A 26,635-nucleotide genomic window follows, 5' to 3' on the forward strand; every position below is an offset into this window, starting at 1 on the left:
AGTTATTTCTAAATTATTGCAAATATTTTGCGTAACTATGTTTCCAGAGTTATAAAAGGAGATCAGAAGCCTCCTTGAACTGGTCAAAAAATTAGGGTTTCGAAAACTATTAAGTTTTAAGAGTTGGAAATTGTACAGAATCTTTTAATGCCTGTAGTTGCTATTTTAATCCTATTATCATTAATATTATTAACTCAATTTTTTTGTGTAATTTTCAGTAAAATGATAAACAACTATTAATATAGATATAACTGTTGCCCAAAAAATTCAAAATTGCATTTCGGGAACTCACAAATTCAGAGCTAGTTTGATGACCATATTGTTGCTGTACAACAGCCATCCACTCACAATAGTGCAACTATTCGTCACAGTAATAAATGGATAAAACAAAGTATTGCCATCAGAAGAAATTACAAATTCTATTGGAAAAGGGTATTGGACCTCCAAAACGTGTTTCAGTCCTGTACCATGTTCATATGATTACTGACTCAGCAGCAACAAATCGATTCTATTTTTAGAACTGGCGTTTTTGCTGACACAAAATTTGCCTTTTTCTCCTGGTCTTCTCTCAAAAAACGTCATCTTTAAATCATAGTTACCGATAAATTTTCATTTATGACCATGCATGAAATGGATAATTACATGTCACCGGGCAATAGGAGAGATCTTTTTACAGCAAAGAAAGCGATAGAAACGTGTTTGCTTGCCTGGTGAAAAACGCCGTGCAATATTGTGTTGGCCGTGTACTAAATTTTAGCGATTCGTAAATTGGCCGAGAAACGCTTCGAATAATTTGCGATTGGATTCGATTTCGAATATTCGGTTCGCTTGGACAGCCCTACGAGTGATAGGCCATGGACTGGAATCGAATCCTCCGAGTCCGTGACGTCACAATGTAAAAGTAGAAAACACGTTTTTGACCATACTACAGCATCGCGCGCTCACAAACATACGCCGTAGCTCATATTTTTTCCCTAATGGTTCCGCCGATAGCTGTTGAATCAATTTGAAAATATATTTTTCTTCTTTTTTGGCTGCCATAATACAAACGTAAACGTGGGTCAATGTGCGCCTTGGCTGTGAACTGGATTACCAGCCCACCACCTTGCGTCAATTCTGGGCGGCTATTTAGAAGTTCTTACATGTGAATATGAAAAATAAAAAGCTTTTGACTACAATGCTTTCCCATAATTCCAGATATTTCTAGCCTTAAATTTACTATGTTGCGTGCGCAAATGGTAGAGAGATGCCACTCGTCGTCAATACAATGCTTGCAATTTAGTAGTTCATGTGAACGTTCTAAAGCGCTCCATCCTTTCCGTTGCTCCCTTTTTAAAGAGAGGATTTCACGTAATAAACCCGATTTAAAAGAGGTATTGATGAGATTCCCCCTTGGGTTGATCCTGCGCATGTTTCATATTTATTTACGCAAATCGAAAACGCATATTTTATTGTGTACCACATGTATACCAAAAAGGATATATAGTACAGTAGTTTGAAGGCGACTGGCGCATCATTGTTATAAGCTATCAATAGTTTTTAACTTGCGTTATATTATCTGTCGTCGTTTTCATTAGGAGTGTTTATAATACACACGAGTGATATTGTTACAAATCTACTTCAACTAGTTAAGGTATGTAGTTAGATTTATAGGAGTAAAAGTACAAACATAGGCGTAAATTAGTAAAAACAGAATTAATTATAGACTCGGTGAAAACGACGTGGACTCGAAATCGAATCCGAGTCAAAAAAATGCCTGGATTCGAATCCGAGTCCGGATCCGAAACTCGGCCCATCCCTAATTGGTAACGTTATAAGCGCTCGTTTGACGTCACACCAGCCCTTTTGTGTCCAAAATTCTATCGTTGTATGATCTAGCCTACTAGGTGATTTAAACCTGCGATCGTTAAACAGCTAATTAAAAAAAACGATGCTCAATAATTCCGACCAAACTTTCGCAGCGGCAAAACGAATGAACAATCTTCTGAAAATTTAATTATCTGCAGAGGTTTCTCAGATAACTCGGCTCGGCGGTATGGTCAGCATATACGAAGTTAAGGTTAAAGTCATCCAACTTCACTTGATAAATCAACAACCCAATAACACCAAAATATTAAACAAAAAGATACACATTTTATTATTAAATTATTATAAATTTCCTGCTGTAAGTATCGCTACTTGCACAGAACCTATTTTAACAAACTGACAGAACTACAATACAAATTATACTACAGAAACTTACATGCGGTACATGTCATGATATTGAAATATGCGTATCGCAAAATTTCAACAAGGTGCACATTGCCAAAATAATATCCAAAAAAATATACTACATGCATGGAATGAAGGATAACAGAGTATATCTAGTTTACAAGAACATTTAATAATCTGGATTGTATAAAATAATATATTATCTATCTGAATTGAGCTCTTGCCGCAGGTCTACCAGCATAACGTTTTTCAATAATTTTATTTGTCTCCTCTTTTGCGTGAATGTTTAACCTTAAATTGAGAAAACGTTTCAAAATTTTAAAAGCGATATTGTGTCAAGATGGGAAATTATATTTCAAGCAACGTTATCTGTCAGAAAAGTAACAGTCGAACATATATTATGAAAGGCATTAATATTTGCGCGAAATATAGTTTATACCTCGCGCAAAAATACGATTGCTTTTTTGGATAGGTGGCATAAATATTGGGTGAGACTATCGATTTTCAAAATTTATCAGGTGTGTAAGACCTAAAAAGAGTTAGCAACGATTGTGGGCATTCATCAGGATTGACATTTTCCATAGAAACAAACAAACAATTTAAACCCTTTGTCTTTATAGGGTTCCCCCAGAAACATCAAGGCTTATTTTTCACTGTTGGATATCGATAAAATTACAATTAAGTTTTATCAACGAAAACGTAGAAGACTAGATCACCTAAATATTTTAGATTTTCGACGCAAAAGAATCGAAATATCCTGCCAATAAAAAGTTGATAAGAGCTGCAACACCAGTCGCGGCGGCTGGTTTTTAAATTTTGTATCTTATAATGTACATGCTTCGATGAAATTCATTAGGCCGCACAATGTGCTAGCCATGAAATCGTTTACATTCTATAATTTTTGGAGCAACTGTTGCAACAGTTCGTTAAATTAAGAAACATTTTTCCGAGAAAATTCATTTCATCAGCTTCTGGAATGATTAATGAAAAACGCAGGCTTTAAACTTTCGGCATGGTGTGAACAGGTATCATAATACGACGTTTCATACTTGCGAAGGAAAGCGATATGTGTTTTTCATACGGAACGTTGCTACGTTGCGACGTAATTGCGTAACGAAGTAATTAGGGAACGTTGTTGTTTAACTCAAGTTGGCGCAGTGGACATTTCAAGAATTGGAGAACATTGAATGAAATAACTTATACAATTTTACTGGTGCACGACAAATTATATCTAATGTCGAATGCTATTCTTAACCTATGCAAATGTGTCGATGTCATATTAGATTAAAACAAGCAAATCGAAGTTTTTGTTATTTAATTTGAAAGCTTTTCAAAAAAATTTCACGCTTTTCAATTTTGCCGATTTTTGTATGATAATCGCAACATTTTATCTCCATCTAATAATTATAATTATTCTCCTAGATTGTCTTTCAAACAATATAAAACCTATCTGCATATAATATAAGGTTCGTGAGATATGAGGTTTCAAAGTTGCTTAACTCACACGGGATGATAAGATAACTATCGCAACTTTCACGAAACCGCACGATAGGGTAAAAATGCAAAACAGTAAAAAATCTTTGAACATATTGACGAACGAGACCTTCTGACGAAGCTAAAACAAACCGACGCTGCCGCGTTCCCTCCGATTCGTTGGACACAAAATTACGTCCGATATGCATCATTGCACTCGGTGTCTCCATTTGGTTTATAGTCACTTTGTCTCAATGACATTAAACAACATGATGCGCAACTCCGGCATTTTTGGCCGAAGATCGTATCCGATAGCAGGCTCCAATGCACATACTTGACGAGACGAAAACGAGCGGATGTGTGCTGCTTCCAAGGCATAGCACGAATGGTGTTCGTGCCTGCTTTGACAGTTGTTGTGGTTTTTAATGATATTTGGAAAATTGAAGGTAAAAAGAAATCGGAAGAAAGTAAGGTAAATACTATTGTTGCATATCACACCCGGGCATCGCACTGTTAAGTACATGTGGGAAAGCCAGCTTTTGTCAAATACTACGAAGTTATTAATTCAGTACGGTACGTAGTTGCCCATTTGCCGAAATTGCATATTTACTTACCCCTTATGGTTTCAAATAGTTCATGCACCTCCATTTAGATTTTTTTAATCAGTGAGGATATATACTCATTGCTGATTGCTGTTCATTGTAACATACTATTGCGCATTCACTTTTATTTGCGTATTGAATCAAAGTGTTAACAAGTTCACCTAACATGTCACTCATGCCGGTCTATATTGTATAGTCTGATCTCTCAAGTATTTGGAGCCACGAATGCTTGTAATTTTCTGACCAAACCCTTTTATTAGTTGGTTTATATACCAAATTCAGTAAAACATTTTTTACATAAAACATGGGATATTGTATTTATTAGCTTTTCCATTCTAAATCATATAGACTGCTTTATTTATTCTTAACGAAAATTAATAAATCTCCTCTCTTTCTTTAGATGTGAAAGTTGTGGACAAACCTGTCTAAGCATTGTGAGACTCCTGCAGCACAAGAGGCAATAGCAAATATAGTAAGTATATCAATCAAGAAATTAAGCCGACATAAAGCAAAACTTTCAACTATTCGTTTAATCTCAATTTCCTATTATTTATTCACAGGACGACTATAGCAGAAGGGGAGATATCAAAAGTCTGGCGACATATCAGTGACAGTGTGATTCCAAGAAATATAATTAGAATACTCCATAAATGTTTGCAATAGAAGAACAACCTATGGAGGCATTCAAAGAAATTTGACCCTTCGGTAAAGTTGTGTATATAGCCCCTACATCCTGCAGGGCTTGAGGGAAATAACTAAAAATTCCAAAGCGTAAGATTACATAAGCGGTCTTATTTGTAAAAAGTCACAAAACATGCCAGACATACTTAAAACAGCTTTGAAAAATGAGGATTACGGGTCACTGACTACACCTGTGTAATATTTGGTTCATCAACTTTTGGTAGTACTATAGAAGAAATTCAGGAAAGGGTATAATCATGATTTATGATAAAATACTGTTATATACTTTGGACAGCTTCAATCTAGACCAGGGATGTCAAACTCGCGGCCCCAGAGAACTTCCAGTGCGGCCCTCGAACGCTTAACAATAATTGTAATAGTATTTTGGAAGTTTTTTTTTATCTAAATGTAATAGATTTTTCAAACCTTTCAAAGTGAAATTGAATATTCACACAGAAAACAATTTACTGAAAGAAGTTTTGAAAAATTAATTTTTTTTGTTAACATCAAGCTAGCGAAAGAATACTTAAATAAAACATTTGAGTGATTAAATTAAACGCAAAGTACATGAAGAAGGTGGCATTTTCAAAGAAAATGGGAGTTGCAATATTTCTGCATTTCACAAAATTCTGAAGCACATTGTGTCATATTAATTTCTCATATTTCCATCAGTACAATGAAAAAACACAATAAGCTCAGCAGTCAATATGACAAATTCGAAGACCAACTTCGAACAGAAAATTTCCATGTGCTTGTATATTAATATAATTATATAACGACTCAATAGCAATAATAATTCAAGCAATCCTATGCCATGCAATGTGGCGCGAAATGTCTTGTCGAAAAAATCTGTCATTTGTTTTTTTACTGATCTATACATGAAATGATAAAAGTAATTTTTTTGCATTACTGGAATTAATTAAACATTCGCAAAGATCCAGATTAACCCATGATCATGTGACCTCGTTAGTTAGAGTTAGTACTATAAAATCATTTCAGTCTGGCCTTAGTATGCTGGTGACACAAAAATGATGCCAAACGTCAGGACAAATGTAATTAAAAACATTGAGTTTATACTATAGTATTTTTGTTAATTTTAGGTTCATATATTCAGATTAAGTCATTTTAGTGTATGTATTATTTATTCCTTAACCAAAGCTTGTTCAAAAATGATTTTGATGGTTGTACATGGAATTTTATGATTTATTGTAATAAATACAATAACTTGCAATAATAGTGGAATGCAAATATTAATATGTAATTGCATTTGAAATTAAAGAAAATAATAAAACCTAATCCAATTGTTTAATTGCATCACAATATATGTCACAAACTAAAACTATCTGAAAAAGACACCACTGACAGTTTGACACCACTGATCTATTCTAGACGATTCAAGCATTGCTTTGGGAAATATTATCACTTCAATTAAATTGAAAAAAATCTCGCTATATTAAATACAAAATCGTTGCTATCATAAAGGTAAACCAATTCAGCCACTCGGAATATATTGGCCTTCACAAAGCAATGGAGGCAAAATTGAGAGTTCATGAGCTATGAAATTTTGTTCTCTTCTTTGTCTTGAACTTTTCATACTCCTCAGCCTCTATTAATTTTTTTTAATTTTAATTACCATGTGATGGTCATACATATCTTTAACTTGTATTTTCTGTCATAATGTATTATCTCAATGTGTCAAACTATTGATTAGTGTGCATATTTTGCTTCCAGATGACATAAATGTCTTGTTTATTACATCAGCTTGGAGTATTGACAAGAAAGAGGTGCCAGTAAATTACGTAATTTTTTTTTAACTCTTTGTTATGATCAGCATTCACAATTAATAGGAATTATAAACAGCCAACAATCAATGAGAATTATATGCCAAATCCCTCAGAATAAATTTGTCTTCTAAAATCGGAGGAAGGCAAAACATATAGGTAGTTTCTATTCACACAAGTCTTTCAAGAAGACTTGCTCGAGAGAAACTAAATGAGTATCGTCAGGTGATCGGTAAGGCTGCAAGTTGAATCAGCCCTGCAACCTCCTGCATAGAAGATAATATTAATTAATGGACTATGATCTAAATTCCTAAATTTAGACACAAACCTATCTACGAGGCATTATGTACCAGCAATGTTACCTACGATTAACTGAATATGTAATATGTCTAATAAATTCACCTACTAAAGCAAGTTCGATAAGTGCAAACTTTGTGTTATGGAATTGTATCACAGCACCGTTAAGAGAAGTAAAAACAGTTTTACTGTTTTGTATGACACCCTCTTTAAATGAAATTTCAATGTTTAAGCGCAAACATTAAAATTACTAACTTTGTCATTATCTGCAAAATGTTCCACACAAATCTTTACGCTATCGCATTTGTAATCTTCTCTGATAAAAAAACGTCTATGATGTCTAGAATTACTCTTTACAGCTTGTCTGCCATTCCAGCTTCCCAAGTGAGCAAAACTTCTTAGATATAGAGATTATTTTCTTTCGTTACAGGCGCAAAAAGGGCAGGTACTACAAGTAAAGAAGACGCCGAGTAGCAAAAGCGATTGGAAAACGATCGCGAAATGCGACGAGAAATATGTGCATTGGAGCGTATCATGAAATACAATCTTTCGCATGTAGTCTTATGGAGTGACGTCAGAGTTGCCTATCATGTTGTTTAATGTCATTGCTTTGTCTAATACTAAGTCAAGATCGATGACCCAAAACATGCGAATCTCACGCGGGATCCGTGACGGGCAACAGTGAATCTGAATCAGCGCAAAACAGAAACTTTTGTAAAAACAAAGTTTTGCCAACCTCCATCGCATATGAGCCGAAGGATAGGATAGGATAGGATAGGATTTACATATTTATCCCGGGGGAGAGGAAAGCCGATAAGACGGCTTATCCATATGGCGAACCACGGCCTCTCGTCCGGTTACCATTCCAAGTCGGGTATGGGATTAGTTTTTTACTGTATTGTTTGTTTTCGGAAGCATGGACTTGGTGGTGGAGGAAGCCGTAACCGACCAGCGGTTACGTGAACCACCCAACGACGGCGAGGAGTCCAGCAATCCTCTCGCACATAACCAACCCTTCATGGGATTCGAACCTGCGAACCCACGCAGAGTAATTAGAGGTGCGGTGGCGAGCGTATTCCTAACGCTTAGCCCGTTGAGCCACACCGCCGCGCCAGGAGGATAGAATTTAAACATATACTTATCCACGGAAAGAAAAACGACGATAAGACGGCTTAATCAAATGGCTAACCACGGCCTCTCGTCCGGTTACCAGTCCATGTCGTGTATGAGATTTGTAGACGAAGTATTTATTTGAAACTCATGGACCTGATCCCTAGAACCAGAGAATTTTTTTTCGGAACTCGCAGTTCAATTTATCAAACCACACATTTGTTATTTCTAATCAGAGTCGATTGTCAGTTATAATTACTCGTTGCTTGTTTTATCTGAAGAAGTTAAACTATGCTCTAACGAAAGCTCATAAATAAACTTACAATTTCGTGGAAAGAGAATATGTTATTCATGCGTGTAATAATTACTCAGCAAATAGCGTTGCTTATAAAGTAAATACGGTTTACCATTTTTTTTTATAAATATTCGGTGCCGTTGTGTTTCCGTAGTCTCTGTGGCGCAATCGGTTAGCGCGTTCGGCTGTTAACCGAAAGGTTGGTGGTTCAAGCCCACCCAGGGACGACTTTCTTTTAAATGTACTGCTGATAAATTAATTATTACTTTCATCACATTGACATTCTCGTTGTATACTTGTGCTTAGTAGCTTAGTAGTTAAGCTTTCTATTGTGGCTATTGTGGTGGAGTCTCTGAAAGCTTTTTCCGGAACCGTCGCAACTCAATTTATCAGACCGTTCATTTGTTATCTGTAATTGGAAGCGAATATCCGTTGTATGTGCCCGTTGCCTGTAATTACCCAGCAAATAGTGTTTGTCCATTGGAAGGTAAGTACCGTTTATGATTATTTTTTATAGATTTTCGGTGCTTCGGCGTCCCATGGTCTCTGTGGCGCAATCGGTTAGCGCGTTCGGCTGTTAACCGAAAGGTTGGTGGTTCGAGCCCACCCAGGGACGTCTTTCCTTTAAATACGCGTTCAAAAATTTACTCTTTTCCTCTCTTTATAACGTTTCAACATTGAAATAAAACGAAGTCCAGTAAACGCGGCATACTTACCCATAGTTGTTATAAGATGGTCGAGCCTACTGTTGTGCAACAGTGCAGGGGATGCGAAACCTTCGGCCCGCGGAGAAGGCCAATTTTGAATGGTGTGCGGCCCTCGGAACGACTTGGTCGTTTTGAACTTAATTGGGTACAAAATGTATCTATGGATCGTTTTGTAATTTATTATTTTCTTCTTATGGTTGTGAAAAAATCGCTTTCTGTTTAACTACAAAGCCATGCTTTGGAATTTTAGGTGGTTGATTACTGTTGTAGTCGCTAGAATGTTATTATTACTTCTATTTAATTTAAAAAATTTTGCGGGCTCTAAGGAATTAGCTTTTCCCCTCAAATTCTTGTGTGATGACGCCATCAAAATTTAAAAATGCGCGCCGTTTCGTGGTTCTGGGACCGCATTTCACGGTACTGTAAAGGATTTGATGCTACTCTTTTTTGGATTTCGTGTCCGTATATTCGAACATCGCTCTCTTGTTTTAAGTTGTGCTAGCCTCGCATGCAACTTTCTGCATTCTTTATTGTTTTGATTAATTCCAGATGACCAAAAATAAATTGATTGAATTACCTCCCGCATGGCATTTGGTCATAAAAATGTAAATATCCTCGATCGTTATTTTTTAAACTTTTTATGTTGCGATGGCGCCCGCCTGTCTCTGTGGCGCAATCGGTTAGCGCGTTCGGCTGTTAACCGAAAGGTTGGTGGTTCGAGCCCACCCAGGGACGTCTTTCTTTAAAATACCTAGTTAAATAAATATTCATTTCATATCATTATAATTTACTTCATAACATATCAACATTAAAACAGGTTGGAAACCAGTGAACGCCGCATTAATATATACAGTACTTGCGCTTAGTCGTGAAAGTAGATCAAGCTACCTATTGTGGCTTAAAATGGCATAAACAAAACTTATCATCTTTAAAATATTGGAGAGCATCAAAAAATTTCCTCCCGATTCCCCGAAAGCTTTTTTCGGAACCGCCCGCAACTCAATTTATCAGACCGTTCATTTGTTATCTCTAATTGGAAGCGATTATCCGTTATAATTGCTCTTTGCTTGTAATTATCCAGCAAATAGCGTTTGTCCATTGGAAGGTAAATACCGTTTATGATTATTTTTATAAATATTCGGTGCCGTGGTGTTCCCCGTGGTCTCTGTGGCGCAATCGGTTAGCGCGTTCGGCTGTTAACCGAAAGGTTGGTGGTTCGAGCCCACCCAGGGACGGCTTTGCTTCTTTTAAATACGCGTTCAAAAATTTACTCTTTTCCTCTCTTTATAACGTTTCAACATTGAAATAAAACGAAGTCCAGTAAACGCGGCATACTTACCCATAGTTGTTATAAAATGGTCGAGCCTACTGTTGTGCAACAGTGAAGGGGGTACGAAACCTTCGGCCCGCGCAGAAGTGCCAATTTTGAATTGTGTGCGGCCCTCGAAACGACTTGTTCGTTTTGAACTTAAAATAAGAACACTTAAAAGTGGTGTGGACAGAACTTATCGTGTTTAAAACTTTAAAAAGCACTAAAAATGTCCTATATATATTTATAAAAATGAGCAACCAGACAACTATACAAGCTGCTATTGCTTTGGTAACCACATTCCCTATCAGAGGTAATGTCACTAATGATAAAATTGTTTTGTTAATGCCACTTTTATTTTTGACGCATTTGGATAGATTTTGATTGAACGACTAAGGCAGGGGTGGGCAACTTCTCTAGTCGACGGGCCAGATGTAGAAAAATGAAGTCCTCGGCGGGCCGGATTATTACAAAAAATACTTCGGTATCCAATCTTCGTTAAGTGCTCGACACCCTCCGTCAATTTTACGTTTCTTGGGATATTCCATGGTTAATAAAACTTAATATAAAATCTAATTTCTAAAATCTAGGTATATTCAGAATCTAAATATAAATATAACTGATGACAGTAGTTGGGGATGTTTACAACGCTCTCTGCTTTGACCTTATATTGTTTGTTTAACAAGTGTGCTAACGCAATTGTTTGTTCACTAAGGCTAAAGTATATTTCACCAGCTCGCACTGACAGTGAGGCGAGAGTAGAGAGATCGGCAACTTTCGGGAATGATGCGACCACATTACAGAGTGTTGTTGGATACAGTCAGCGGGCCGGTCAAAAATCTCGCAGCGGGCCGCACCCGGCCCGCGGGTCGTATGTTGCCCACCCCTGGACTAAGGTATATTTTAAGTCTGATAGATGACTATTCACGGGGTACTCCCATAGTGTGTGTTCCAGGTTAGGGTTGGGCCATAATTTTATGCCGATTTTCCGTTTTTTTGTCCTATACGAGTTCGGGGACTACCTGTGTTAGCCAAGTGAACATCTCCTCTGCCCATAGGCTTCAGTCCGTTTACACAACTCGATGTAAAGTAGGTGGACAAAATTAGTTACCTCCATATTGGTACACACACTTCAAGGTGCGAATTGTGTTGTAGTTCACAGACTGTCGAGTGAAATGGATAACTTCAAGGACCGTAACAGTTTGTAATCGGATAAGATATTAAACGGGTTATACTTAACCATGGGTTGGTTCCGTCGGATTTGTGATTCCATGTTACAAATAAAACACCGATCTCTTGAACTCTTTGGTCGTTAGAAACTGACAAATTGACTTACGATGAAGCTATTAATCAGCATGCGAGAAAATGATTTACGAATACAAAAATTACGTCATTGCACACTTCCATCCTCAATTTATCAGACCACTCATTTATTATCTTCAATCGGTGTCGATTATCAGTTATAATTGCTCGCTGTAATAGTTGTAAAATGCTTGTCTGAAGAATTCTGACTTCGGAAACGTTACAAAAATACATTTGTGTAAGCGTGCAGCAAGACTCTTGAATTAAATAGAATAATCATTTTCACTCTTGCTATAGCATCCTTGTGTAATATGCATACGGATCCACCTGCGCAAAGGCATAGAGCAAGGAAAGGTAATTAGTTTCACGCAACCCCAACCGTAAGTATATAATTACTCCACAGATAGTGTTTGTCCTTCAAAAGGTAAACACCCTTTATCATTATTTTCCTAAACATTATGTGCTACTGCTTCTTCCGTGGTCTCTGTGGCGCAATTGGTTAGCGCGTTCGGCTGTTAACCGGAAGGTTGGTGGTTCGAGCCCACCCAGGGACGACTTTCTTTTAAATACATCGCAAAAATAACATTGATAAAGAAGGGAGTCTAGTAAATACCGTTTACTCGCGTGTAGCTGTGAAAGGATGATCGATCTTGCTATTCGTATTACACAAGGGTGTGCAACTTTAATACACATTTATTGACCAATTGCATTTATTTACCATCTTTTTATAACGTGTCAACATTAAAAGAGAACGGAGTCCACTAAACACCGTATCACTTACCCATAGTTGTTATAAGATGGTCGAGCCTACTGTTGTGCAACAATGCAGGGGATGCAAAACCTTCGGCCCGCGGAGAAGTGCCAATTTTGAATGGTGTGCGGCCCTCGAAACGACTTGGTCGTTTTGAACTTAATTGGGTACAAAATGTATCTATGGATCGTTTTGTAATTTATTATTTTCTTCTTATGGTTGTGAAAAAAATCGCTTTCTGTTTAACTACAAAGCCATGCTTTGGAATTTTCGGTGGTTGATTACTGTTGTAGTCACTAGAATGTTATTATTACTTCTATTTAATTTAAAAAATTTTGCGGGCTCTAGCGAATTAGCTTTCCCCCTTAAATTCTTGTGTGATGACGCCATCAAAATTTAAAAATGCGCGCCGTTTCGTGGTTCTGGGACCGCATTTCAAGGTACTGTAAAGGATTTGATGCTACTCTTTTTTGGATTTCGTGTCCGTATATTCGAACATCGCTCTCTTGTTTTAGGTTGTGCTAGCCTCGCATGCAACTTCCTGCATTCTTTATTGTTTTGATTAATTCCAGATGACCAAAAATAAATTGATTGAATTACCTCCCGCATGGCATTTGGTCATAAAAATGTAAATATCCTCGATCGTTATTTTTTAAACTTTTTATGTTGCGATGGCGCCCGCCTGTCTCTGTGGCGCAATCGGTTAGCGCGTTCGGCTGTTAACCGAAAGGTTGGTGGTTCGAGCCCACCCAGGGACGTCTTTCTTTAAAATATCTTTTTAAATAAATATTCATTTCATATCATTATTATTTACTTCATAACATATCAACATTAAAACAGGTTGGAAACCAGTAAACACCGCATATATATATACAGTACTTGCGCTTAGTCGTGAAAGTAGATCAAGCTACCTATTGTGGCTTAAAATGGCATAAACAAAACTTATCATCTTTAAAATATTGGAGAGCATCAAAAAAATTCCTCCTGAGTCTCTGAGAGCTTTTTTCGGAACCGTCGCAACTCAATTTATCAGAAAACTCATTTGTTATCTGTAATTGGAAGCGAATATCCCTTATATGTGCTCGTTGCCTGCAATTACCCAGCAAATAGCGTTTGTCCATTGGAAGGTAAGTATCGTTTATGATTATTTTTATAGATATTCGGTGCTGCGGCGTCCCGTGGTCTCTGTGGCGCAATCGGTTAGCGCGTTCGGCTGTTAACCGAAAGGTTGGTGGTTCAAGCCCACCCAGGGACGACTTTCTTTTAAATACGCGTTCAAAAATTTACTCTTTTCCTCTCTTCATAACATTTCAACATTGAAATAAAACGAAGTCCAGTAAACGCCGCATACTTACCCATAGTTGTTATAAGATGGTCGAGCCTGCTGTTGTGCAACAGTGCAGGGGGTACGAAACCTTCGGCCCGCGGAGAAGTGCCAATTTTGAATGGTGTGCGGCCCTCGAAACGACTTGATCGTTTTGAACTTAAAATAAGAACACTTAAAAGTGGTGTGGACAGAACTTATCGTGTTTAAAACTTTAAAAAGCACTAAAAATGTCCTATATATATTTATAAAAATGAGCAACCAGACAACTATACAAGCTGCTATTGCTTTGGTAACCACATTCCCTATCAGAGGTAATGTCACTAATGATAAAATTGTTTTGTTAATGCCACTTTTATTTTTGACGCATTTGGATAGATTTTGATTGAACGACTAAGGCAGGGGTGGGCAACTTCTCTAGTCGACGGGCCAGATGTAGAAAAATGAAGTCCTCGGCGGGCCGGATTATTACAAAAAATACTTCGGTATCCAATCTTCGCTAAAGTATATTTCACCAGCTCGCACTGACAGTGAGGCGAGAGTAGAGAGATCGGCAACTTTCGGGAATGATGCGACCACATTACAAAGTGTTGTTGGATACAGTCAGCGGGCCGGTCAAAAATCTCGCAGCGGGCCGCACCCGGCCCGCGGGTCGTATGTTGCCCACCCCTGGACTAAGGTATATTTTAAGTCTGATAGATGACTATTCACGGGGTACTCCCATAGTGTGTGTTCCAGGTTAGGGTTGGGCCATAATTTTATGCCGATTTTCCGTTTTTTTGTCCTATACGAGTTCGGGGACTACCTGTGTTAGCCAAGTGAACATCTCCTCTGCCCATAGGCTTCAGTCCGTTTACACAACTCGATGTAAAGTAGGTGGACAAAATTAGTTACCTCCATATTGGTACACACACTTCAAGGTGCGAATTGTGTTGTAGTTCACAGACTGTCGAGTGAAATGGATAACTTCAAGGACCGTAACAGTTTGTAATCGGATAAGATATTAAACGGGTTATACTTAACCATGGGTTGGTTCCGTCGGATTTGTGATTCCATGTTACAAATAAAACACCGATCTCTTGAACTCTTTGGTCGTTAGAAACTGACAAATTGACTTACGATGAAGCTATTAATCAGCATGCGAGAAAATGATTTACGAATACAAAAATTACGTCATTGCACACTTCCATCCTCAATTTATCAGACCACTCATTTATTATCTTCAATCGGTGTCGATTATCAGTTATAATTGCTCGCTGTAATAGTTGTAAAATGCTTGTCTGAAGAATTCTGACTTCGGAAACGTTACAAAAATACATTTGTGTAAGCGTGCAGCAAGACTCTTGAATTAAATAGAATAATCATTTTCACTCTTGCTATAGCATCCTTGTGTAATATGCATACGGATCCACCTGCGCAAAGGCATAGAGCAAGGAAAGGTAATTAGTTTCACGCAACCCCAACCGTAAGTATATAATTACTCCACAGATAGTGTTTGTCCTTCAAAAGGTAAACACCCTTTATCATTATTTTCCTAAACATTATGTGCTACTGCTTCTTCCGTGGTCTCTGTGGCGCAATTGGTTAGCGCGTTCGGCTGTTAACCGGAAGGTTGGTGGTTCGAGCCCACCCAGGGACGACTTTCTTTTAAATACATCGTAAAAATAACATTGATAAAGAAAGGAGTCCAGTAAACACCGTTTACTCGCGTGTAGTTATGAAAGGATGATCGATCTTGCTATTCGTATTACACAAGGGTGTGCAACTTTTAATGCAGGAGGGCCAGATACGAATAACTGGGTGTTAACGCGGGCCGCACATTTATTGACCATGTGCATTTATTTACCATCTTTTTATAACGTGTCAACATTAAAAGAGAACGGAGTCCGCTAAACACCGTATCACTTACCCATAGTCTTTATGTGATGGTCGAACCTGCTATTGTGCAACAATGCAGGGGGTGCGCAACCTTCAGCCCGTGGAGAAGTGCCAATTTTGAATGGTGTGCGGCCCTCGAAACGACTTGGTCGTTTTGAACTTAATTGGGTACAAAATGTATCTATGGATCGTTTTGTAATTTATTATTTTCTTCTCATGGTTGTGAAAAATATCGCTTTCTGTTCAACTACAAAGCCATGCTTTGGAATTTTCGCTGGTTGATTACTGGTGTAGTCGCTAGAATGTTATTATTACTTCTATTTAATTTAAAAATTTTAGCGGGCTCTAGGGAATTAGCTTTTCATTTCAAATTCTTGTGTGATAACGCCATTAAAATTCAAAAATGCGCACCGTTTCGTGAATCTGGGACCGCATTTCAAGGTATTGTAAAGGATTTGATGCTACTCTTTTTTGGATTGCGTGTCCGTATATTCGAACATCGCTCTCTTGTTCTACGTTGTGCTAGCCTTGCAAGCAACTTTCTTCATTCTTTGTTGTTTTGAATAATTCCAGATGAGAGAGAGAGATTTATTATTTTGTCAACCATAAAACAAGCAATGGTACAATAAAATATATACAAAATATGCAAGTTAATTCGTTTTTTTTTTAACTTTTTATGTTGCGACGGCGCCCGCCGGTCTCTGTGGCGCAATCGGTTAGCGCGTTCGGCTGTTAACCGAAAGGTTGGTGGTTCGAGCCCACCCAGGGACGACTGTCTTTTGAATACATTGTTGAAAAATATTCCTTTCATCAGATTGTCATTCTCGTCATAACGTGCCAACATTGAAAAAGGATGGAGACTAGTAAACGCGTATTCTTATGCTTAGTCGCGGAAAAAGACTAAGCTTTCATTATGGCTAAAAAAAGCATAAACAAAACTTACCATCTTTAAAAATATTGCTTGATACCAAAAAATTTCCTTGCGGGTCTCTTGAGCGCTTTTCTCGGAACCCGCAACCCAATTTATCAGACCACTCATTTGTTATCTTCAATCGGTAGCGATTATCCGTTATGATTGCTCGTGGCTTGTAAGTACTCTGCAAATATCATTTGTTAATTCGAAGGTAAACCATTCAACTTTCTGCATTCTTTGTTGTTTTCAATTATTCTAGATAGGCTTACCATACGTCCCGTTTTAGGCGGGACAGTCCCGCTTTCTAGCGTCTTGTCCCGCCGTACCGACAAGTCAGCCAAAAGTCCCGCTTTTGCGTTCAGCCATTCAGCACAATACACGAACATGTTCTCGTTACTATTGTTGCTGTGTAGCGCAACGCTAGCCTACTTACTGAAAGTGAATGTGTTATGTTGTTTGTTTCGTTGTTCCCGCTAACATCGTTAGTGAACGTATCACATGTAAAATCAGTTCTAATTGGTCCTGTTCGGACGTTCACACGAATGTAACATTGAACAACGTGTTTTTGAAGTTGTTATCTACAGAAAAGCATGCTTAGCAAATAAGTAAATTCTCAATGCTTGAAAACGGTAGACTATTTCATTATTCTTTATTCCTTTTGCTGTACATAAAAAAATCTAAATTTGGATCATTTGTATCGTTAGCGTCTATTCCTTTTTATTTTTCGAACTGAACCCGATATTTAGACAAAGAATATGCGCATGAACTATCGATGACAATATGGTCAATTAAGATAACCGGGATGGCTTTAAATGTAGGCCTATGTAGTAAAATCGGAAACTGTAAAGTTACAGGGTCACAGCCAAGGGGTCGTGTCTTTGGAGGCGTCCCACTTTGAAGTCCAAAAAATATGGTAACCCTAATTCCAGATGACCGAAAAAGCGATCTATTGAATTACCTCCCGCATGGCATTTGGTCATAAAAATGCAAATATCCTCGATCGTTATTTTTTTAAACTTTTTATGCTACGCTCTTCTTCGCTGGTCTCTGTGGCGCAATTGGTTAGCGCGTTCGGCTGTTAACCGAAAGGTTGGTGGTTCGAGCCCACCCAGGGACGACTACTTTATTTTAGATCAGTGCTCTTTCAACAGGGGTTCCGCGCAACCCTAGGGTTCCGCAACATATGTAGTGGGGTTACTTGAATTTATAGGATTCCTTAGGGGTTCCGCGTAAAGAAAAAATTGACTGCTGGGCCAGTAAAGTTGCAAAAAATGGTTATTCTTCTGTTCCGTTTTTGGATGAATTTCTAAGTGCGCAACAGCAAGAAGGACTCTCAGATATCCGTAATGATATTAATTTGGAGGAAACCTTCGAAAAACATGGAAATGAATATTTTTGGATTTCTCTTTACAAAGAGGGTACAGCCATTGCAAAAGAAGCATTAAAACTTCTGTGTCAATTTCCCAATACCTATTCGTGTAACTCAGCATTTTCTGCTTTAACAACTATTGAAACCAAAAAAGAAGTTTTTAAAGAGTGTAGACATGAGTATGAGAATTGCTTTGAGCGCCGTGGTGCCACGATTCAAGAAGATTGCAAAGGAATGCAAGAACAATCTAGTCATTGAATTTCACGCTTGTTACCTTCTTTCTGTTTCGTTGTTGAAGTAGAAATATTTCAATTACAAATATTTCGTGTTACGAGTAGCCTATTTCGTGTTTTATTTTTATTTTTGCTATTTGAGGTTCCTTAAAAAAACAAAAATGATATCAGGGTTTTGCAATAACAAAAAGGTTGAAGAGCATTGTTTTAGATACCTTGCTTTAACAATACTTCCTTTCATCTCATTGCCATTCACTTCAGAACGTGTAATAATTGATAAAATTGATAAAGGATGGTGACCAGTAAACACTGTTTCGCCTACTTGTGCTTGGTCATGAAAGTAGACCAAGCTTGCAATTGTGGCTAAAAATGGCATAAAGTAGACAAACATTAAAATGTGTACAATATTGGAGAGCACCAAAAACTTTCCTCCCGAGTCTCCGAGAGCTTTTCTCGGAACCCGCATCTCAGTTTATCATCCACGCATTTGTTATCTCTAATTGGAAGCGATTATCGGTTATAATTGCCCGTTGCTTGTAACTACTCAGCAAGTATCGTTTGTCAATTAGAAGGTAAATACCGTTTATGATGATTTTCATATATATTCGGTGCCGACGCGTCCGTGGTCTCTGTGGCGCAATCGGTTAGCGCGTTCGGCTGTTAACCGAAAGGTTGGTGGTTCGAGCCCACCCAGGGACGGCCTTCTTTTAAATGCGCTTCTTTAAATTTACTCTTTTCCTCTCTTCATAACGTTTCAACATTGAAATAGAACAAAGTCCAGTAAACGTCGCATACTTGCCCATAGGATGGTCGAGCCTGCTATTGGACAACAGTGTAGGGGGTGCGCAACCTTCAGCCCGCGGAGAAGTGCCAATTTTGAATGGTGTGTGGCCCTCGGAACGACTTGGACATTTAGGACACACCTAATTGGGCACGAAATGTATTTAGGATCGTTTTGTAATTTATTATTATTTTCTTCTTATGGTTGTAAAAAATCAAAAACTGTGGTTCGCAGCGTGGTCGGATTTTTATCTGTACATTACTTTATTTTCCGCTCTCCTATCTGGTTGACAAAACAAAAAAAACTCTGTCATTCTCTGGAATAAACATGACAATTTCATCATGTGTCGCAGCGTCCAAGACAAAAATATCGAACCTATTTCGATATTACCTTTCAAACCAACGAACATAGGGTATTATCTTTTTGTCTATTGACTTATATTCAACGATATACTCAGCATTTCAGCTCCATTAGAATGAAATTCACTTGTCAACAGTGGGAGTGGCGAATGCGACCTTACCGTATGTAGTCCGGTCAAATACTTTTCGTCGAATTTCGATGACGTCATCTCCTTTCGATATCGCCGTCGTTCTTATCTGCCTGGCCCTTCGGCTCTGTTTCGCTTTGCTGTTTTTCATTGTTCTTATGTTCTTCGACGCGATTTTGAATGGCTATGACACATTATTATAATTTGATGGGGATGAGAGGATAGCTCGCCAGGAGAATTAGACTTCGACTTTCCTTCAAGCCGGCCACAGTGTACGGTACCGGCAAAGCGCGAAGAGGACAGACAGACAGAGCTTGTGTTCTACCGGTACCGGTACCTGCATACCGTTACCGGTAGGCTACTCTGATGCCGTACTGGTACCGGTATGGCATGGGACTCTCCTTCAGCTAATACGAGGCTCTGTTCGGTATGGGATTAGTTAGCCAGTTAGACTATTTGTTTTCAGATGCCTTGACTCAATGTCAGATGTTGGGGGAAGCCGTAAACGGCCAGCGTTTTTTTTATGTGATTGTGTCTAATCAACCAGAGTTACCTTAGCCCACACTCAGTCAGCCCACACTCAGCCTGTTAAATCTTGGAATCAGTAAATACTAAGTTGTTCCGTTGCTATATTCTAATATTTGCTGCTTCAATTCAGCAGCACGGTGTCGTTAACTAAATGACTCTTTGAGTCGTTCGCAATGCCTCGTCAGCTCATCAACTGCAACAAGTCTATATTCGTTTTTGTAATTTGTTACATGCCTTTTATTTATTCCATACTGTGTTATTGGTTTTGTACGACAAAACTAAATATCTGAATCCGGTTACGTAAACCACCCTGCAGCGATAAAATAGTCCTTTCGCAGATAAATATCCTCGCATGGAACTCGAACTTGCGAACCCACGCTGGATAATCAAAGGTCAGAAGGTGTGGTGGCGAACGTATTCCTAACACTTACCACAATGTGCCACACGCATTTGTTGTTTGCTAAATCATAAATTCTGATTTTCTCGGGTACCGTATCCACCGCTGTTGAAAACACTTTTTACAGAGACTTTCTTTGTAATTATTCCAATTTTGTTTACAGAAAATTACTATTCAAATATACTACATTCAGACATTGTATATACAGCCTATTATACATCTTGTTTGAGGAATAGTTTTGTCAAATAGCTGAGGCTCACTTGAAGCGTGAGCTGAATTGTTATAAAAAATTCCAAAGACTCTATATTTCATTTACCAATACTGTAATATGGCGACTCCAAGTCGTGCCAGGGTTTACCCTGAAGTGAACACACATCGACCCCGAGACTATTGGGATTATGAATCTCACGTTGTCGACTGGGGACGCAGCCAAGATGATTATCAACTCATACGAAAGCTCGGCCGAGGAAAATACAGTGAAGTCTTTGAAGCAATCAACATCACAAATAACGACAAAGTTGTTGTAAAAATATTAAAACCTGTCAAAAAGAAAAAGATTAAACGAGAAATCAAAATTTTGCAAAATCTTCGAGGAGGGCCGAATGTTATTACACTGCTTGATATCGTAAAGGATCCTGTTTCTCGTACACCCGCTCTAGTATTTGAGCATGTGAACAATATAGACTTTAAACAATTGTATCAAACGCTAACAGATTACGACATTCGATACTATATGTTTGAAATTTTGAAGGCTCTAGATTTCTGCCACAGTATGGGGATAATGCACAGAGATGTGAAACCCCACAATGTCATGATAGATCACGAGAGTCGAAAGTTACGACTCATCGACTGGGGTTTGGCGGAATTCTACCATCCTAGCCAAGAGTATAATGTCCGTGTTGCGTCGAGATATTTCAAAGGCCCTGAATTACTGGTTGATTACCAATATTATGATTATTCGCTCGATATGTGGAGTTTAGGCTGCATGCTGGCTTCTATGATTTTCCGAAAAGAGCCTTTCTTTCATGGCCACGATAATTACGACCAATTGGTACGAATTGCTAAGGTTCTCGGTACTGAAGACCTCTTCGATTACATCGAAAAATACAACATTGAATTGGATCCACGTTTCAATGATATTCTTGGCCGTCATTCAAGGAAACGATGGGAACGCTTCATCCATACTGACAACCAACACTTGGTGAGCCCAGAAGCCCTTGATTTCCTCGACAATTTGCTACGATATGATCATCAAACGCGGCTGACAGCACAAGAAGCGATGGATCATCCGTATTTTTTCCCAGTAGTGAAAGTACAGCAGTCTGGGATAGCTGCGAATCCATCTCAAATAAAGCAAGAGGTCATAGGTGGAATATCTAACTCATCTACCATGCAAGGTAAACCTCATTCAGTGTCAGGTCAGTCTCACTCGCAGAGCAGCGTAGCACAACAGTGAAAATTGTATAAATGAACATTTTTTGGACATCACAGTATGAAGGTTTTTCTCAAATAGCAAGGACTAACGGATATTTGTGAGATTCTCGTTTGAATTTTTTGAACGATAAAAGCCGGTATGTTCTACTTGTATTGCTTTGGATTATTTGCTTATTTTTTGTCGACTTTGCAGTTAATTTTTGCTCATTTTGAAGCCTTATTCTTAAACATACATGAACCGTTTAAATTTGAATTGACTTGTCTACATAGTGTTTTTGTATGCTACACTTATTTACACCTTTCGCTCTACACTAGGCACTATACAAACAAACACTGATATTTAACGAACTAATATTTTTGGACAGGACATTCTGGCCTTTTTATCCAATTTATTACACCCCTGGTGAGGGGATTACATTTGTTGCTGTTATTTACAATTACTTTGCAATTCAAAGTTTTAGATAGAAAAGTTTGCTACACGGGACAGAATCATTGTCAGTGTGACAAATTCTTGCTTGTAGTGTTTTTTGGGTGAATTACTTATTTCGGTACTCCTGGAGTATGTGTATCAAGATGTCGCACAACCTGAACCCTAACTGTGTACACAACCTGAGTTCAGGTTGTGCGCCATCTTGGTGCACATACTTCAGGAGGTCCTTTTTTCCTGCTCAGGACAGGCAGTGCACAAATGACCTCTGATATTAATGGAGCTATAATATGTTTGTAGGTTCAGAATCTTCTCTTTTTTGGCTTTTTAGGCTAATTTAGTACACCCTAGGTCAGTGGTTCCTAAACTTTTTAATATCGTTACACCCAAATTGAATTACCAAAAGCTCAATAAATAATAAAAAAACAGTAGTCATATTGTTATGGATTTTTCCTAGATAAAAAATGGTGATATTACTGACAACTATTGCATTTTCTGATCAGACTTTAAGATGCTAAAATTGCGCTAGCTCGGATTTTAGCATACAATCTGTACAGCGAAGTATTGCTATCATGTTTCCATTAACCGTGGGACATATGACTAGGCTCATTGACTAGATGTGGGCATTGCATGTTCAGCTTTTCTGTCAAAATTACAGGGATTACAAATGAAAAGTTTGGCAACCACTGTCATAGGTAGTAGTGGGCATAAAGTTGCACATGGATTGTATTTAGCCATTTATTTATCCCTGTAAGTTTCAACTTCACACTAGTTGAGGCATTTTCTTATTGATTTCTTGCTGATAATAAACTTTTGAGGTTTTTTAAAAAGCTGTTGAGTGGCTTTTAAACGCTCTGTGGTGGTGTATTTGAAACAGGGTACAATGAATTTTTTTTATGTCAATCAAGATGTATTCAAATGTTCAGGTGTATTGAAATTTAGTTAAATAAGCTTAATGGTTTCTACTTTCAAATTGAATTTGATTTGAAACATTGGACACTGGTAGTTTTAAGTACTTATTACCTAGGTACTTGTTTTTCCCAAAAAACTTGTCGATTAGTGCAATGAAATTGGAAAAATTTAAATCATCAAGTCCATACTTCCAAAAAACAAATACTGTTACTGGCTACCCAATCAAAATTATCTTGTCTCGGTTTTGTATAAATTTCTTGTCATTGCCAGTTTTGAATTTGAACACTATTGCAAACTTTGTGCCATGAACATTCGATAATTGGGTAAAATATAAGTTTAATACACTTTTTTTTGAAACGTACATTGCTATTGGAAACACCTTTTTAACAATGATTTGAAATATCGACATCAGTTTGACTTGAATTCTGACCCTTGTATTGTCTGTATTTATCTTTACTTTGGAGGGAAAGAAGTTTTGGTAAAATTCAATGTCTAGGCTGACTCCCAAAAAAAGAATCCAGTCCATTTGGAGCATATTGCTGAGAGAACATAACTTTTGTGTTGAGCATCCTAGATCACTAAAACTCCTAAGTACAATCATACACAATTAGGAATTGAAGTGTTAAATGAATGTTCTTTGGATACCAAAGTCAGCGAAACTTTTATTAAAACTTTTGTTTTCTCAGTCCTGGTTGTACCCTTTTTACCTATTATAACCAGGTTCTGTGACACTAAGTGAGTCAATGTAAGATTGGCTTAAGTATACAAAATTAAGGTGAAATCTTTGTGAAAGCTTAGCAGTATATAATGTGATTAAAAATGAATTGAATTTTTTTTCTTTTTTGTATACTTAATGTTCCAATTATTAATATTCTGTTTCAACATAGCTCTGCTCTCATTATATTATAGGGAGATCATATTAGTAAAATTTAATCGACTACAACTCATATGGTTTAGAACAGTCTATTTATTTTATTTTGCCCTGCTAAGTCAGTGCTTTGCATTGAAAACTACAGGGTGTCCATTATTGAGTCCTTTTGTAATTTCAATTTTGTTATGAAGTCAGTACTGAATATATCTTATTCAGGTTTGTTGTTTTTTAATCAATAATTGTTCAAGCATTTTTACTTTGTACAATAATATAGCCGGTCAGTTACGGTAGGTAAAAATATAGAGGGTGTCCATAGATCCTCTTTACAACTTTTTAATTTTGTTATGAAGTCAGTTCACAATGTATCTTAACTAGGTTTGTTGTTTTTCAACCATTACTTGTTCAAGTATTTTTACTTCATTTAATCTGTGAGGGCTAAAGCCCAAAACAATATATGGTATCGCTAAATTCCCTTTGCAATTTAAAATTTTTTAGGACTTTATGGACACTCTATATATTAAGTATGACTTGAACTTGAGTAATACTAATGCGCTAAGCATTAGGCTATCGTATCTAAAATGTCATTTCTCTTGTGTTATGTGTGATGTCATTTTTATTGTCTGACATTTACTGGTTGTAATGAATTACACTTGCTATTGCAGGCAACAGCCTGTCATTACACATTCGTTACTTATGTTGCTGTATTTTATTCTCCTAATTATGGTGATTGCATTTAAGTGAATAATCGTATGTGTAAATATAATGTCGGTAACTTTATGTGTATCGTCTTTCTGGGGATTGATATAGCAAAATTTGTATTCGTATTTGAAGTTAATAAAAGTTTGTGTGAATCAATAATTTTGAATTACTCCAAAATACCTTCTAAAAACATTGCTAATAAAGCGTCACTATTTTGACACAACAGCCGAAAATTTTTAATCTTTTCAACTATTATCTCTTACTGTAGCTAAGCTGCAGAAAGCGTTATTTTCAAAATGTAGAATTAATGAAGACCCTTTCCCCCCAGGTTAGATCCCATGGGGATCCCCCTCCCCCAAGTAAGTTTATTCATATGATCGAAAAAAGAGACTTATTGAACACAAAATTTTACCCTTATCCAACTATTGTCTCTCATGTGTGTCACGCAATGTTATTTTTGAAATTGAGGATCATATGATAATTCCCCCATTTAGGCATGATCATATCAATATCTTATCCCAGGTTAGATTATTGCCCCCCCCCCCCCAAAAAAAAGTTCTATGATCTGAGGTAATGGGCTAACTATGCTTTTGTGTCGGGTAAAGAGTAAAATCCTATCTCATCGGTTACTACTCCCCTGGGATAATAAATATGAGAATTATATCATGTTCAATATCTTTTCACATGTTACACTTACCGGTAATAATAATTGCATTGAATACAGAATGAATGTGATTGGATTGCAATTTACTTTATATAGGAAATTCACATTAAATTGTTTAGTTTATTTTGATGGCGTTTATTCACGCTTTTCCTCCCACACCTTGTGAAAAGCAGCCACTGAGAGCCACGAATATTTATTAGATCGAAATCTTTCTAAAATTCGATTTCATATTAATACCATCAATGGTTAATTCAATTGATACTTATCCATAGATAAGCCATTTTATGTGTCTATTTTCCCAAACTAAAAATTGACTATTTTCTCAAAATGTTACTGCAAATGATGGCCTATATTTTCCACGTCTGCATTTCTAAGAATGAAACATTTTTGATTCAGATAATGCTTACTTGTATAAATAGCATTTTCAAAATAAAATATATACTGTAGATAGAATTTTTTAAATTCCCAAAATCACTTTTTGTTTAATTCAATTAAACTGAGTTATCCTTTGCTTTAGTCACGATCTACTTTTTCATGATTTGGTAATTGTGTACTTTCTTGTTATTTCCCCTCCACTAAATTAAGTTAGTTTATTGCTCCACATTCTCTGTTTCTCTTGAGAAAGCCGGGGAAACACCCTAACCCAGTGATCGTTAAACTGTGGGCCGCCGAGCACAAGGTGTACCGCTACATTTGGTTGTTCAATTTGTGTACTGCCAAGTGTACCGGTCATTTGCAGAAGTTTTAAATTGATTATCCCTACATTTACATGTTTACCCTACACATACCCTACGTTTATTACATGGCTAAATTTGAAATTTTCAACGGAATTATTGAGCCTTGAAACCTTGCCTATTTTTCTATATCGGCACCATTTAAAAACTTTGCCAACCACTGGCCTAACCTAAACTTAGATAAACAAAATAAAAAAAAGAGCCAGAAAATTAGTAGAGGGGCAATACCAGGATACTACTCTGTACTGTTAATTGTATTTTGTGTAGGATATTTAAAGTCGAACTTGGCCAACTATGTGCTGTATATATAAATCTGTATTTATTTTCGACCCATAGATGATCCGAGTCTAATTGATAGCAAAGTAATACCAAATGCATTTCATTAATGTATACTTTCTTTTTGCTGTTGTTATGTATATATTAAGCTTTAAGATTAAAATAAATTGCGATATGATGTCACAAACA

General features: G+C 37.3%; 11 non-coding genes and 1 pseudogene across 11 annotated transcripts; all 12 read left to right on the top strand.

The window, feature by feature from the left end:
- The first annotated feature begins 8,603 nt into the window (after nucleotides 1–8,603).
- On the top strand, nucleotides 8,604–8,677 carry Trnan-guu (transfer RNA asparagine (anticodon GUU)). The gene has a single exon. It is a non-coding gene; the product is annotated as a tRNA-Asn (tRNA).
- A 315-nt stretch (nucleotides 8,678–8,992) lies between these two features.
- Nucleotides 8,993–9,066, top strand: Trnan-guu (transfer RNA asparagine (anticodon GUU)). The gene has a single exon. It is a non-coding gene; the product is annotated as a tRNA-Asn (tRNA).
- Nucleotides 9,067–9,818: 752 nt separating this feature from the next.
- On the top strand, nucleotides 9,819–9,892 carry Trnan-guu (transfer RNA asparagine (anticodon GUU)). The gene has a single exon. It is a non-coding gene; the product is annotated as a tRNA-Asn (tRNA).
- A 426-nt stretch (nucleotides 9,893–10,318) lies between these two features.
- Trnan-guu (transfer RNA asparagine (anticodon GUU)) lies at nucleotides 10,319–10,392 on the top strand. Its single transcript has one exon. It is a non-coding gene; the product is annotated as a tRNA-Asn (tRNA).
- Nucleotides 10,393–12,248: 1,856 nt separating this feature from the next.
- Nucleotides 12,249–12,322, top strand: Trnan-guu (transfer RNA asparagine (anticodon GUU)). Its single transcript has one exon. It is a non-coding gene; the product is annotated as a tRNA-Asn (tRNA).
- An 881-nt stretch (nucleotides 12,323–13,203) lies between these two features.
- On the top strand, nucleotides 13,204–13,277 carry Trnan-guu (transfer RNA asparagine (anticodon GUU)). The gene has a single exon. It is a non-coding gene; the product is annotated as a tRNA-Asn (tRNA).
- Nucleotides 13,278–13,700: 423 nt separating this feature from the next.
- On the top strand, nucleotides 13,701–13,774 carry Trnan-guu (transfer RNA asparagine (anticodon GUU)). Its single transcript has one exon. It is a non-coding gene; the product is annotated as a tRNA-Asn (tRNA).
- Nucleotides 13,775–15,408: 1,634 nt separating this feature from the next.
- Nucleotides 15,409–15,482, top strand: Trnan-guu (transfer RNA asparagine (anticodon GUU)). Its single transcript has one exon. It is a non-coding gene; the product is annotated as a tRNA-Asn (tRNA).
- A 936-nt stretch (nucleotides 15,483–16,418) lies between these two features.
- Trnan-guu (transfer RNA asparagine (anticodon GUU)) lies at nucleotides 16,419–16,492 on the top strand. Its single transcript has one exon. It is a non-coding gene; the product is annotated as a tRNA-Asn (tRNA).
- A 1,185-nt stretch (nucleotides 16,493–17,677) lies between these two features.
- Nucleotides 17,678–17,751, top strand: Trnan-guu (transfer RNA asparagine (anticodon GUU)). Its single transcript has one exon. It is a non-coding gene; the product is annotated as a tRNA-Asn (tRNA).
- Nucleotides 17,752–18,861: 1,110 nt separating this feature from the next.
- Trnan-guu (transfer RNA asparagine (anticodon GUU)) lies at nucleotides 18,862–18,935 on the top strand. The gene has a single exon. It is a non-coding gene; the product is annotated as a tRNA-Asn (tRNA).
- A 1,635-nt stretch (nucleotides 18,936–20,570) lies between these two features.
- On the top strand, nucleotides 20,571–26,595 carry LOC120341796 (casein kinase II subunit alpha pseudogene; annotated as a pseudogene).
- Nucleotides 26,596–26,635: the final 40 nt, after the last annotated feature.

The sequence above is a fragment of the Styela clava genome, chromosome 10 (assembly GCF_964204865.1).
Source record: "Styela clava chromosome 10, kaStyClav1.hap1.2, whole genome shotgun sequence".
NCBI classification, from domain to species: Eukaryota; Metazoa; Chordata; class Ascidiacea; order Stolidobranchia; family Styelidae; genus Styela; species Styela clava.